We start from the raw sequence: 12,201 nt of genomic DNA, 5'->3' as shown, positions 1-12,201 counted from the left end.
TTTTTTTTTTTTTTTCTTTTTTTATTAATATCATGTATAAGTAATAATTAGGTAATTTAATAAATATAATTTAAAGCTTGTTAGCTTTACCAGGGTAAAAAGCGCTAATAATAATTAATAAGCGGCTTGGCTTTATTTAGTACTTTTTTAATAGTTATAGCCACGTGGGCGGGAACCAGGCCAGGGGGCAATATTATTTTATAATAATTATAGCTTAAGTTATTAAAGTACTCCTATTTTAGCTTTTAAAACTATATATATATATTTACAGTAATAAAAATAGCCTTTTTTTTTTAAAACTTAAAAAAGTTACGCCTAATAAATATATTTAAGCTAAATACTAGCTTTATTTTATTAACCACTTTAGCTAAATTTTATTTATAATATTTTATTAAGGTATTACTAATAGCCCCTAGCCCCTGGAGTTAAATAGTTAAGGCAAATAATTATAAAATTTTTAAGTAATAATTTAAAAAACTAGATAGGGAGGTAGGACCGGGCATAAAATTATAATATATAATAACTAATTTTTTTTAGGTGCCTTTTTTTATTATTTTAAGCATTTAATAATTAGCTAACATAGTAATATACTAGGGTAGTATTATACGCCTTATTTTTATAGCTAGTCTAGTAAATCCGTGTGGTACTAGCAAGTACGTAATTTAAATAATAAGCCACAAGCAAGGGTTTTTTTTTTAATTTATATAAAAGTATCTAGTATTATCCTTAGTTTACTTTTTGTTTTTTATATAATTAATTAAATTAAAAAGGTTATTAATATTATCTTGCGCCTTTACTTATACTAGCCACGCCTTTATTTTATTTTTTTAATGTATACTTAGCAAGACCTTGGTGTAATTATTATTATTTTTTATATTTAGTAATAATAATCCCTAAATAATATTTACTTTTTGTTTATTTTAAAGTGCTTGGTTAATATTAATATTTATATATTAAAAGTAGGTGTAATTCCCTTGCTAGGCGTACTTTATATAATATAAATATAAAATTAGTTAATACTTATAATTAAGCCTTAATATAATATACTAGGCTTAATAAAATAGGTCCTAGCGCATAAGTTACTAAATAATAATATAATAAGTATTTTATAACTAGTTATAATTTAGCGCCCCTTAGTACTCGCGCAGGTAATAAAAATAAATATTTATTTTTTTTAGGCAAGGTCTAAAAATTAGGTATTTAGTTTATATTTTTTAAGCGCTAGATTTTTAAGTTTTTTAACTAAATAATTAAAAAGACTATTAATATTAACAAAACCTTAGTTATTAAATAAACCTTTATAATTTTTTTTTTATAATTTGCTAGGGAGAGTACCGCGGGTAATTTTTATAATATTAAGGTGTAAAAATAACTTAAAAAGCTAAAAACACTTATAATAATATTAATAAATACCTAGCGTGTTCTCCAGGCGCGAAAATTAAACTTTTTATTAAAATTATATAAAATAAGCCTTACTTGCCATAATATTACCTAGGTTTAAATAATTTTTTAAAATAAATTTAACACAAGGGCGCAGCACTTTATTAAGTAAGTTAGTTTTTATATTAATCTTTCCCCCTAGTTATTTTATATAAAAATAGTATATATACTAGCGCTTCTTTTTTAATACTAGTATAATTTTTTTATAAATTTATTATAGGGTATATACTTATAAGGTAGCGCTTTACTTTTTGCTAGTTTTAATTATAAAATTAATAATAGTTAGTACTTATATATAGTAGTAGGTGTTTTTACTTTTAATAAGCAGGGCTAATATTTTTATAAATTTAGGTAGGTATAGGTTTTTAGTAACTTTTTATACTAGGTTAGTTACGCTATTTTATAATACTTTTTATATAATTATTTTTATTACTTAATAGCTAGTAGCACGCGGTGGCGGTTTTTTTAATTAGCTAGTTATTTTATATCCAGGCGAATATAAAATATTAATAATAAATATTTAGTTTATACTTGCTAATATATGCAAGACTATGGTACTATAGGCTAACCCTTAACTAATTATACTTACTTATTTTTAATAGCAGGCTCCTAGGGCTAGTAAGTTAAGGAATATAATATTATTAGTATATTAAAAATAGGTTAAAACACAACTTTTAAATTTACTAAGTATTTTTTAAAAAATAATATTATAAGCAATAGCATGTTTTATAAGTTTAATTTTAGCTAGCTATAAAAGGCCTAAGGCATGTAATTTAGCCTGGCTTTAAGTAGTTAAGTTATAGCTAAATAATAAAGCAAGGCTAAATTAAGGTAATAATTATATTAATAACTAATTTAAGGCATGGGAAGTTTTAGCTAGGTTTAATATATAGGCAGGCGCATAAAAAGTTACTAGCTAATTTTTTTTAACCTTATTATTTATAAAGTCCCGGGCATAAACAAGTTTATTATTTTTTATAATTAATTTTAACTTTTTTAAGTAATAACTATTATAACTAGGCTAAAAAGGCATGCTTAGGGCGCAATTAATATTTTTAGGTATAATAACTAATATTATATATTTTTTTTATTTTTTATTACCCACGCGATTTACCACGGTATTATTAATATTATTTTAAATAGCTTATTATTTAATATTTAAACTTAAGTTATTAAATATTTTTTAAACCCTTTTAGCTAATAGTTATAATTATATATACTTAAAAATATTTATAATAATATTTATTTAATTCTTGTTATTATAATACTTAAAAATAAGAATATTTTAAATTTTCTTTACCTTAGCGCGCTGCTTCTTTATGTTTTTAATAGCTTTTTTAGCTATATTTTAAAACTTATTTTTATTAATAGCCATGGAGTTAGTTACTTTTTATACCTTAGCTTTTAAAATATATTTTTAAAGCTTTATAATAGTATTTTTTAAATTATTTTTTATAATAAATAGCGCTGTAAATAGCTTTTTTTATTATTTATATTATATATTAAGTAGTGTGTTTTTAATAGCTTAAATAACTTTTTTTATACTAGCGTAGGTTACTAGTTTAATCTTAATTAATTACTACTTTATAAAAAAAATAGCACCCATGGTTATCTAAATTTGCTTTAAAATATTTAATAAACACGGGGTTAAGGCGCGCTGCTAGGGCTGGTAAAGGCCTAATAATTAAAAGGGGTGGTGCTAAGTAGCATTAGTTAATAAATATATTTATATATATAAAAAGGCACTTTTATTATTACAATTATTATTAGGTTTTTAAATATCCTAGTTTTTAAGCACTTAATAGCTATAAAATTAATAGGTTTTAATATACTTAGTGCTAGCACCTTTACTAGGTTAAAAGGCTTTTAACTTATTTTTTTCCTAGTATTTATATTAGGCGGCTATTACTTTCTTACTTTTTTTAAAGAGGTTAAAATTAAAAAAAATAATAGGGCCATGGTTATAATACCTAGCACCCTAATATAAGTAGTAATAATTTAGGCAAGTAAGTAATTAATAAAAAAAAGTAATATATAATAATAAAAAATAGTAAGTAAAGGTAATACTATAAACTAGGAAAAATATAAGATTAAATAATAAAAGTTAAAAAAAATAAAAAATATAAAATTTTTAAAAAGCACTAAATTATAATAATTAAAGCAGGTCTAGGTAATAATAAGTAAAATATAAAAAAACTAATTTTAATTAATAGGGGGTAACATAAAAAAAATTAATTAATAAAAAATAACATAAAAAAAACTAATTAATAGCAAAACATAAAAAAAATTTACTTAGTAACTTTTTGCTTAGTAACTCCTTAACTTTTTACTTAGTAACTTTTTAACTTCTTAACTCTTTACTTAGCAACTTTTTAACTTATCTTAGCTAGTGGCAGCGGCATAATAACCACTAGATTTTATTTATTTAATACCTAGCTAGCTTTTTATTCCACTACTATATTTACCTAGTTTTTTATATTTTAGTTTTTTTTTACTTTTTATTTTTTTATTTTTAAGTTTTTACCTTGCTTTCCGGGTTCCGCGGTGCCACTAGTAAAATTTTTATTTAAGTAAAATAGCTTTAACCTATTATTATTTACTATATAGGCCATGCATATATTATTAAGTTTACTTAGTTAATAAGCTTTAATATTAATATATACTTTTTTAATTTAGTAGGGTTTTAATTATTAAAACTATAATTTAGCTATTATTTTTAAATCTTGCTCCTATTTACTATTTTATAAAAGTATATAATTACCTTTTTTTAATAATATATATTTAATAACATGGTTATTATCCTAAATATTTTTATTTTTTTTTTAAATGCGTTTTAGTTGCAAAACCACTTTTTTTATATTTTTATTTTTTTTTTTAATTTACCAGGTCCTTATTATAATTAGGTTTTTTTAGGTATAAATATTTTTTTAAGGTAGGGTTGCCCATATGGGTACTTTAAGTTTAATTAAAAAAACTATTTTTTAACCTATAAATATTTAGATAGGAGTTATCCTAATAGTTTTATAAGTTATTAATTAAATAAACTATAGCATTAAATAAAAGTATTAGGTCTAGCCTTTTTTAATATTATTAATAAGCTTATTAATAATATTTTTAATAACTTAGTTTATGTATTTAATAGTGGTGTTTACTTTTAGGTACTATAATAAAATATTAGCTTACTTAACCTTATACTTTTATAAAAAAATATTAATAACTTTTTTTTTATTTTTAATTTTTTATCCAGGACTATTTAGCAGGGAACTTTAAATTTATAAATAATATATTTAAATAGGAACTTTATAATAGCAGGTATATTTATAGTAACTAGTGGTTTACCTTTAGGCTATTTTAATAACAGGTAAGTTTTTAGTACTATATACCTAAAATTAGCATTAAAAGGCATATAAATAATATTAATATTAAACATGTTAAAAAAAAGCAGCGTGATAATAAAATAAAGTTTTTTATACTTTTACTAAGAATCCCTAGCTTAATAAATAAGATATTTCCTTACTAAAACCATTATATCTGCATAGCTACCTAATTATTAGTACCTAAAAAATAGGTAATTATAGGTGTCTTTATAACCCCGGTGCCCTAATTTCTTATGTATTACCTTAAAAATTATATAGTATTTTTTTATATTATTAATTACTTATTAGACTAGTTGGCCTTTAAAGCCTTTTTAAAATAAGTAGCCTTTATATAAAATATAAATAATAATAGCAGCTTAAAGCTTATAATAATTTAATTAGCTTATTTTTAATAATTTTAATAAGATTACTAAATACCAGGCAATCTTATAATACCTTACTAAATAATAGCCTTTTAAAAATATACTTACCTTTAGGTTAAGTTTATTTTTATCCTTCTTTAGTAGCGGGTTATAGTTTTTTAGGGTTTTTATAAACTTATTAAAGGCCCTTACCCTAATTAATTATATTCACGCCTTAACCACCCCTAGTTTTACTTTTACCTATTTATTAATATTAATTTTAGTATTTTTTTATATTATATCCTTTTTTATAATAGGCCTGCGCAATAAGGTGTTTATAATTATATTTTTATTACCAGGCACGTGCTTTATAATAAAGTTAAATATTTAAATTTACGCTAATTAACTTACTACCAGCACGCCTAGTAAATTAAATACTAACCTATTTAACTAGCCCACCAGGGTGTTAGTATTAATTTTTAGGAAAAAATACATGTTATATAACTAAAATTTAAGCTTTTTAAAAGTTATTATAAGGTTTTAACATTTTTTTTTCCTGGTATTATATTACTTTTTTATATTACTTTATATGCTAGAGTTATATCTTACCGCGTGTTATTTTTTATTTTTTTTTATATAATATAAGCTTCCTACCTGTCTAGGCTTGTGTTTATTACTAAAATAATTATTAATAAAATAATAATATAATTAATAAGTAATATATATAAAAATATTGTGATAATCTTTTATAGGCAAATAAAGGTATTTTTCTATTTTTTTTTTATTACCAGCGGGCGTTTTTATAAAGTAGTAGGTATAATAGTTTAACTTTTTAGGCATAATAATTAATAATTATCTTAAACCCTATTATTAGCCCTGTAAATTCGCGAACTTGCTTAATATTTTAAGGCTTAGGCTAGTAAAAAACCTTAGCCACCTTTACTACTTTAAAATACCTTTTATTATAGTTATATACCTATCCTATAATTTTAAGCCCCTTTATATAAAACTATAACTTTTTTATTAAAACTATAACTCTAGCAAGCTTTACCATGTAAAGCATGTAATTTAAGTTTATTAAATACTTTAATATATATTATTAAATTTTTAGCAAAGCTTTTTTATTATTATACTTAGTCTTAGGTCCTTTTATATTAATATTATTTAAAAATATTCTTACTATTAGTGGTATTAGTTTTTTTAAAAATTTTTTTTAACCTTAATAAACTAGGCGACCAAGTTTATGGCTTTTTATATAATAGTTATTTATTAAAAAAGGCCTATTATAATATAAATAATAGTTTTATCCCTATCTCTAGGGTTTAGGGTAATTTAATTATACCTAAATATTTAATTAATAAGGGATACCACGGCCATGCTAGTAAATTTATTAAAAAATTTATTAGTATCTAGTAAAAGGTTTACATTTTATATAATAACCTTATTAAGCTTAGTAATATTAATTACTAGTTAGTAGGTGCCGGGTGTTTTTTTAATAATTAAAAAGTACGGGTTTTTATAGGGGCCCTAAAAGTGTTTAAATATTCTAGCCTTTAGATATTTTTTAAGTATTTTAATTATTATTTTTTGGGCTACTTTTAAAATCTTAATTAAGGGTATTTACCACGCTTAATATTTTATTATTTATAGTTACTATAGGGGCGCCACCTTTAGTTATACATGGTTAATATTTTTAGTTCCTTATCCTAGCGCTCCTTCCCTTTAATATAGTATATTTAATAGTATTTTTTTTTTATATTATTAACTAGTTTTTAACTTTTAACTTTATAACTTTTTTAGGTGTTAGTTAGGTTCCTTGCGGGAACTAGGTAATTTATAGTTAAAAATAAAAGTTAAACTTAGTACTTGCTTTAGGCGCTTAGTAAAAAAAATAGTACTATTTAAAGCAAAGTTTTTATTAATTTTTTATGCCCCCTAGTACGTTACCCCCTTTTATATTATTTATTAGTTACACTTTATTAGCTTTTCTTTTAAATAGGGTTACTAGTTAGGCTATATTTAAAGGCCATGTTTTTTATATCTTCCTAGCTTTGTACCTTATTTATTAAATATATTTTAGGGGTTTACTTAGGTATTTTAATAATTTTTAGGTAACTTTATTAGCGGGTGCTTTGCATGTATTAGGTAGGTTAAGTATAAACTTAGTAGTTATAAATTTATAGCCTATAATTAGCTTAATAATTTTATATTTATTTAAACGCAAAATTACCAGGCGCGAAATTAACTTAATTTTTAGATTTTTAAGTAGCTAGGGAGTGTTTAGGTAATATTTAACTTACCTAGTAATTTTATATTTAATTAAATATAAAATTATTTTAATTTTTAGTTTTTTAGGCGCTTGGGCGCAGCTTAGGTGTTTATTTACCTTATTAAGGCCCTTATTTATTAGTTATGTTAGGGCCCCTAGTATTATTATTCTAGCTTTTATAATAAGTAACTGCCTAATATTATAATTCTTGCTTGGTTTTTTAAATTTTACCTAGGCTAAATATCCCTTTTATACCTAGCTAGTAATAACTTTTAGGGTATGTAAATTTTTAAAAGTTAGTTATAACTAGTAAAATAAATTATATATTTTATATTACTATTTTTTTTAATATTTATCACAAACAAGGCTTGGTGCTAAAAAGGCCTTTTTAAAATAATTTTTTTTTTAAGTTATCTAGCATAAAATAGTTAACACTTTAATATATAAAATTATTAATAATTACTAAAAGGTTTTTTATAATACTTATATAATTACCCTTAGTTTAATTTATAACTACTACTTTTACCCGCGGCTTTAGCTTATAAGGCAAGTTAATTTTTTTATATAATTATTTACTAATAATATTAAGTTCCGCGCTAGTATCTAAAAGTACCTTTATAAATTATTTTTTTATTTTAATTAGGATTTTAATACTTAGGGATATATAAGGATTTTTTTTACTAGGTAGGAGCTTAAACCTTAAGTTTTTTATAATAATATTTATAAGTGCTGCTTGCACGGGTTAAAAGGGCATATTATTAATTAACTTAGGTTTTAACTATAAATTTATAGTAACTATATTTTTTAGGGTTGCTTGGGGGATTTAGGCAATAATAATAAAAGGGCTTAAATTTATAAAAAGTTAATAAAAAAATACAAAGTACAGGCATTTAAATACCCTAAAAAAATTATTAATTATAATATTAACCACGGGTTGCTAAAGTACATGGTTAAGCATAAAGTTTATTAATGTTTTTTTTTTAGCTTAGTTACCAGCTTATTTTTAGCTACAGGCTAGGATTAAATAGTAACCTAAAATTTTTTTTTTTTTTTTTTTTTTTTTATATCTTAACTTTTATGGCTTTTATTACCTTTTTTACCCGGGGCTATTTTTCCGCGTTTTTTAAAAGCTTGGACTCTTTAATTATTTTATTTACATGCTAGTTAAATCTTATTAATTAAATAATAAGGTACTTATTATTAATAGCTTTGTGTTTTTTAACTTATTTATTAGCTATAAATAACTATAATTATACCTTAATTAAATTATTAAACTTATAGTTAAAGTTTTTACTATTTTTAGTATTTTTTCCTAGGTTTTTAGTATTTATAAGCTTAATAATTAAGGCTTTAATAATACTAATATTTGCCCTTAAAAACTTTAATTTTAATTAGTTTTTAATAGCTTTTAGCACGCGTTTTATTATTAGCACTTTTAGCTAGCCTTTAATTTTAGGTTTTTTATTTCCTGCCTTGCTAACATGTAGTTTATTAATATTTAAGTTTTTATAATATATTTTATTTATTATATTTATTACTTATATAATATAAATGCCTACACGGCATCCTAAGGTCCTATAATAATAGTAGTTATTATAAAACAGGGGTACTTAAACTAAAAGTACTAATATATTATTAAGCGGATATTATTATTCTTAATATTATTAAGGCGGGTACTACTAGGGCGGGTATTACTAGGATAGGTATTACTAAGGTAGGTATTATTAAAAAATAGCTTTAATTTAGGGGGGAATATACGCGGTAGTTTAATATATAAATACTTAAGGGGGCGGTGCTTATTATATATTTAAAGGGTAAAAAGGCTATTATACCTACTAGGCTATTATAACTTTAAGGTTTAGCTATAATACTTTAATAGCTTTTATAATTTTTTAAAAATTATTTTATGCAGGACCTAAGTACCTTTTTTACTAGCTTATAATTTTATTAAATAGGACTAGGGGTTTCTTAGCTACTAGAATACTAGTTATATACTTAAAAGTATTTAAAATATAACCTTTTTTTTTTAGCTTTTTTCCTCCGGGAATATAATAACCTTTTTATTAACCTTAAAATATAGTTTTTTTACTACTAGGGTATCCAGCGTGTGCTTTTTAATTACTTTATACTTAAGCTAGCGGCGGCTCCCTACCTTTAACCTAGATTTTTTAAAAACTTATTAAGCTAGGTTACTTAGGAGGCCTTGGGTTAGCTAAATATATTAAGTATAGTTATTTAATTTATTAATTTATATAACTTAAGCTAAAATTATATTATATTTTATAATATAGCTATAAAGGTTATTAATTTATATACATAGCTAGCTCTTAAATTTCTTAAAATATTAATATAATTACTTAATTTAGTACTAATTAAGGCGCTAGTATTTATTTAATATAATAATTTTTAAAACCTCTTAATCTTATTTAATATACCTTTTTAGGTTTTAAATAATATTTAAGATACTATAACTATAATAGCCTATTACTTAAGTAACTTTTTTTAATTTATTATAAATATTTTAGTTCTTACAGGCTTACTTATATATTTTTAAAAACCTAGTTATATTTTTATTATTAAATATAAGTACGCCTAAAGTACCAGGAATTAATATAAGGGTAATTAATAAAAAGTAATACTTTTTTTTTACCACGCTCTTTATATTTTTAAAGGTATTAACATTACTATTACGGGAGTTACTAAAAAGTATATAAATTTTATTAATAATATTACCGGGCTTACCTTTGGCCGCGGGGAATATATTATTAAAATTTTTAAATATAAGTATAGGTATTTACTTAATATTTTTATTACCTTTTTTATTTAAAAACTTAAATACATAAAATATTTTTACTTAATAATAAAAGTTAGCAAGCAAGCAGTAAGCTTATATATATTAAAAGTTTTAAATAATTTTTTAAAGGGCTAGGTTTATAAATACTTAGTAAAAAATAAAATTTTATAACTATAAAAAAGGACTTATAAAACATTCTTACTTTATTATTAAATACCTAGTATAACTACCTAGGTAGGCCCCTGGGAGCTTTACTTTAAGTTTACTAGTTATATTTATATTAAATTTACTAATTTTACTATTTAATTTATTATATTTATTAGGTAATTAGCATTTCTTAGGATTTCTTAGTTTATTATTTTCTTAAAAATTACCAGGGTGCTTTATGCGCGGCCTACCTGCCTTGCCTATTAGGTTTAATTTATACTTACTATTTAATTTTTTTTAACCTTTAGGCCTTAATAGTTTTTTACCCTTTTTTTTAATAATTTTAAGTGCCTAAGTTACCAAGGCATAGCTACTAGTATTAAAAACTTTTAATTTAGGGGTTTGGCGGGCGCCCTTTTTACCTTTATAATATTAAAAAAATATACCCTGTGTTAGTTACTAATATATAAAAAAATAGTGCTAAAGTATAAAAATTAAAAAAACTAAATAATGGCGGGAACCTAGGACTAAATAATATATAATATAGGTAGGAATAATAATAAAAAAAAAATATATATATTAGGGTAAATAATAAACTAGGTACAGGAGGCCGGTAGCAAGGCTATAAGTACTACAGGAATCAATGTTGGGGTGCAACCCCACTACAGTAAGTAATTTAATAATTTTTTTATAATTAAAGTGGCCTATATAAAAATTATTATAATATTATTTTATAATTTTATATTATAACGCGGGCACGGGAGGTATATAAATAATATTTTTATAAAAAAAAAGTTTTTTTTTTATATTATTTAATAATAAAAAAGGCCTGTCTTAAATTAATAAAAATTACTTTTTTAAGCTATTATTATAATTAGCTAGCAAGAGTGTTTTTTTATTAGGCTATAATTAATTATTATTAAAGGGTATTTATAATTAGTTTAGCGGTTTTTTTTTTGCTTACTACCTTTATAATAAATATTTTAAAACTTAAAAGTTTTAGGTACTTATAAGCCTAACCACGCGGAAAAATAACTAGTTTTTTTAGTATTATTTTAGCTATGGTTTATTAAGGAAATAAACTTAACTTTTTTTATAAAATAAAAAGTATTTTAACTTAGTGCTTTTTATTTTTTATTATATAATTTAATTACTATAATAATATATTTATTAAATTATACTTACCTAGCTTATACTTAATTTTAAAGTTATAAGTTATAAGTAATTTTGCTTATTATACTTACCTTTAATTTAAAACCTTTATTATAAAAAAATAGCGTAGGTTGTTATAATTACATTACATGTGTATAAAATATAAAAAGCCTTTAAAATAATAATATTATTTTTTAAAATACTTAATTATTATAAGTAATTTTTAATTATAAACCTTATAATAAAGCTTTAATTTATATAATTAATAAAAATAAAAGGCCATGGGGCGCCACTAGTTTTATTTTTTTTTATTAAGTAATTTTTTTTGCTTTAGCTATATAATAATCTTAGTAATAATAAACCTTAATATATTAATAATAATAAAAAATCTTTTTTTAGGATTAAAGTGCTGTAGTACTAGCAGCCTAGTAAAGTTTAACTTAATTTTTTTAAACATGTTTTTTATATTAATAAAAAATAAAAAAGGCCTATTTTTATATTTTTTTACTATTTTTATTAAGAGCTAGGTTATTAAACACGTTATTTTAGTATAATTAAAAATAAAATATTAAAAGTAGTTTATAAAGCCTAAAAAAACCTATAACTTATAAACTAATATTAGTTTTAGCTAATTAGTAATAGTCTAGCTATAGTCTGGATTAATAAATATTTTTTTTTTTT

The sequence above is a fragment of the Aspergillus mulundensis genome, assembly GCF_003369625.1.
Source record: "Aspergillus mulundensis strain DSM 5745 chromosome Unknown scaffold_3, whole genome shotgun sequence".
Classification (NCBI taxonomy): Eukaryota; Fungi; Ascomycota; class Eurotiomycetes; order Eurotiales; family Aspergillaceae; genus Aspergillus; species Aspergillus mulundensis.
This window is presented reverse-complemented; position numbering follows the sequence as displayed.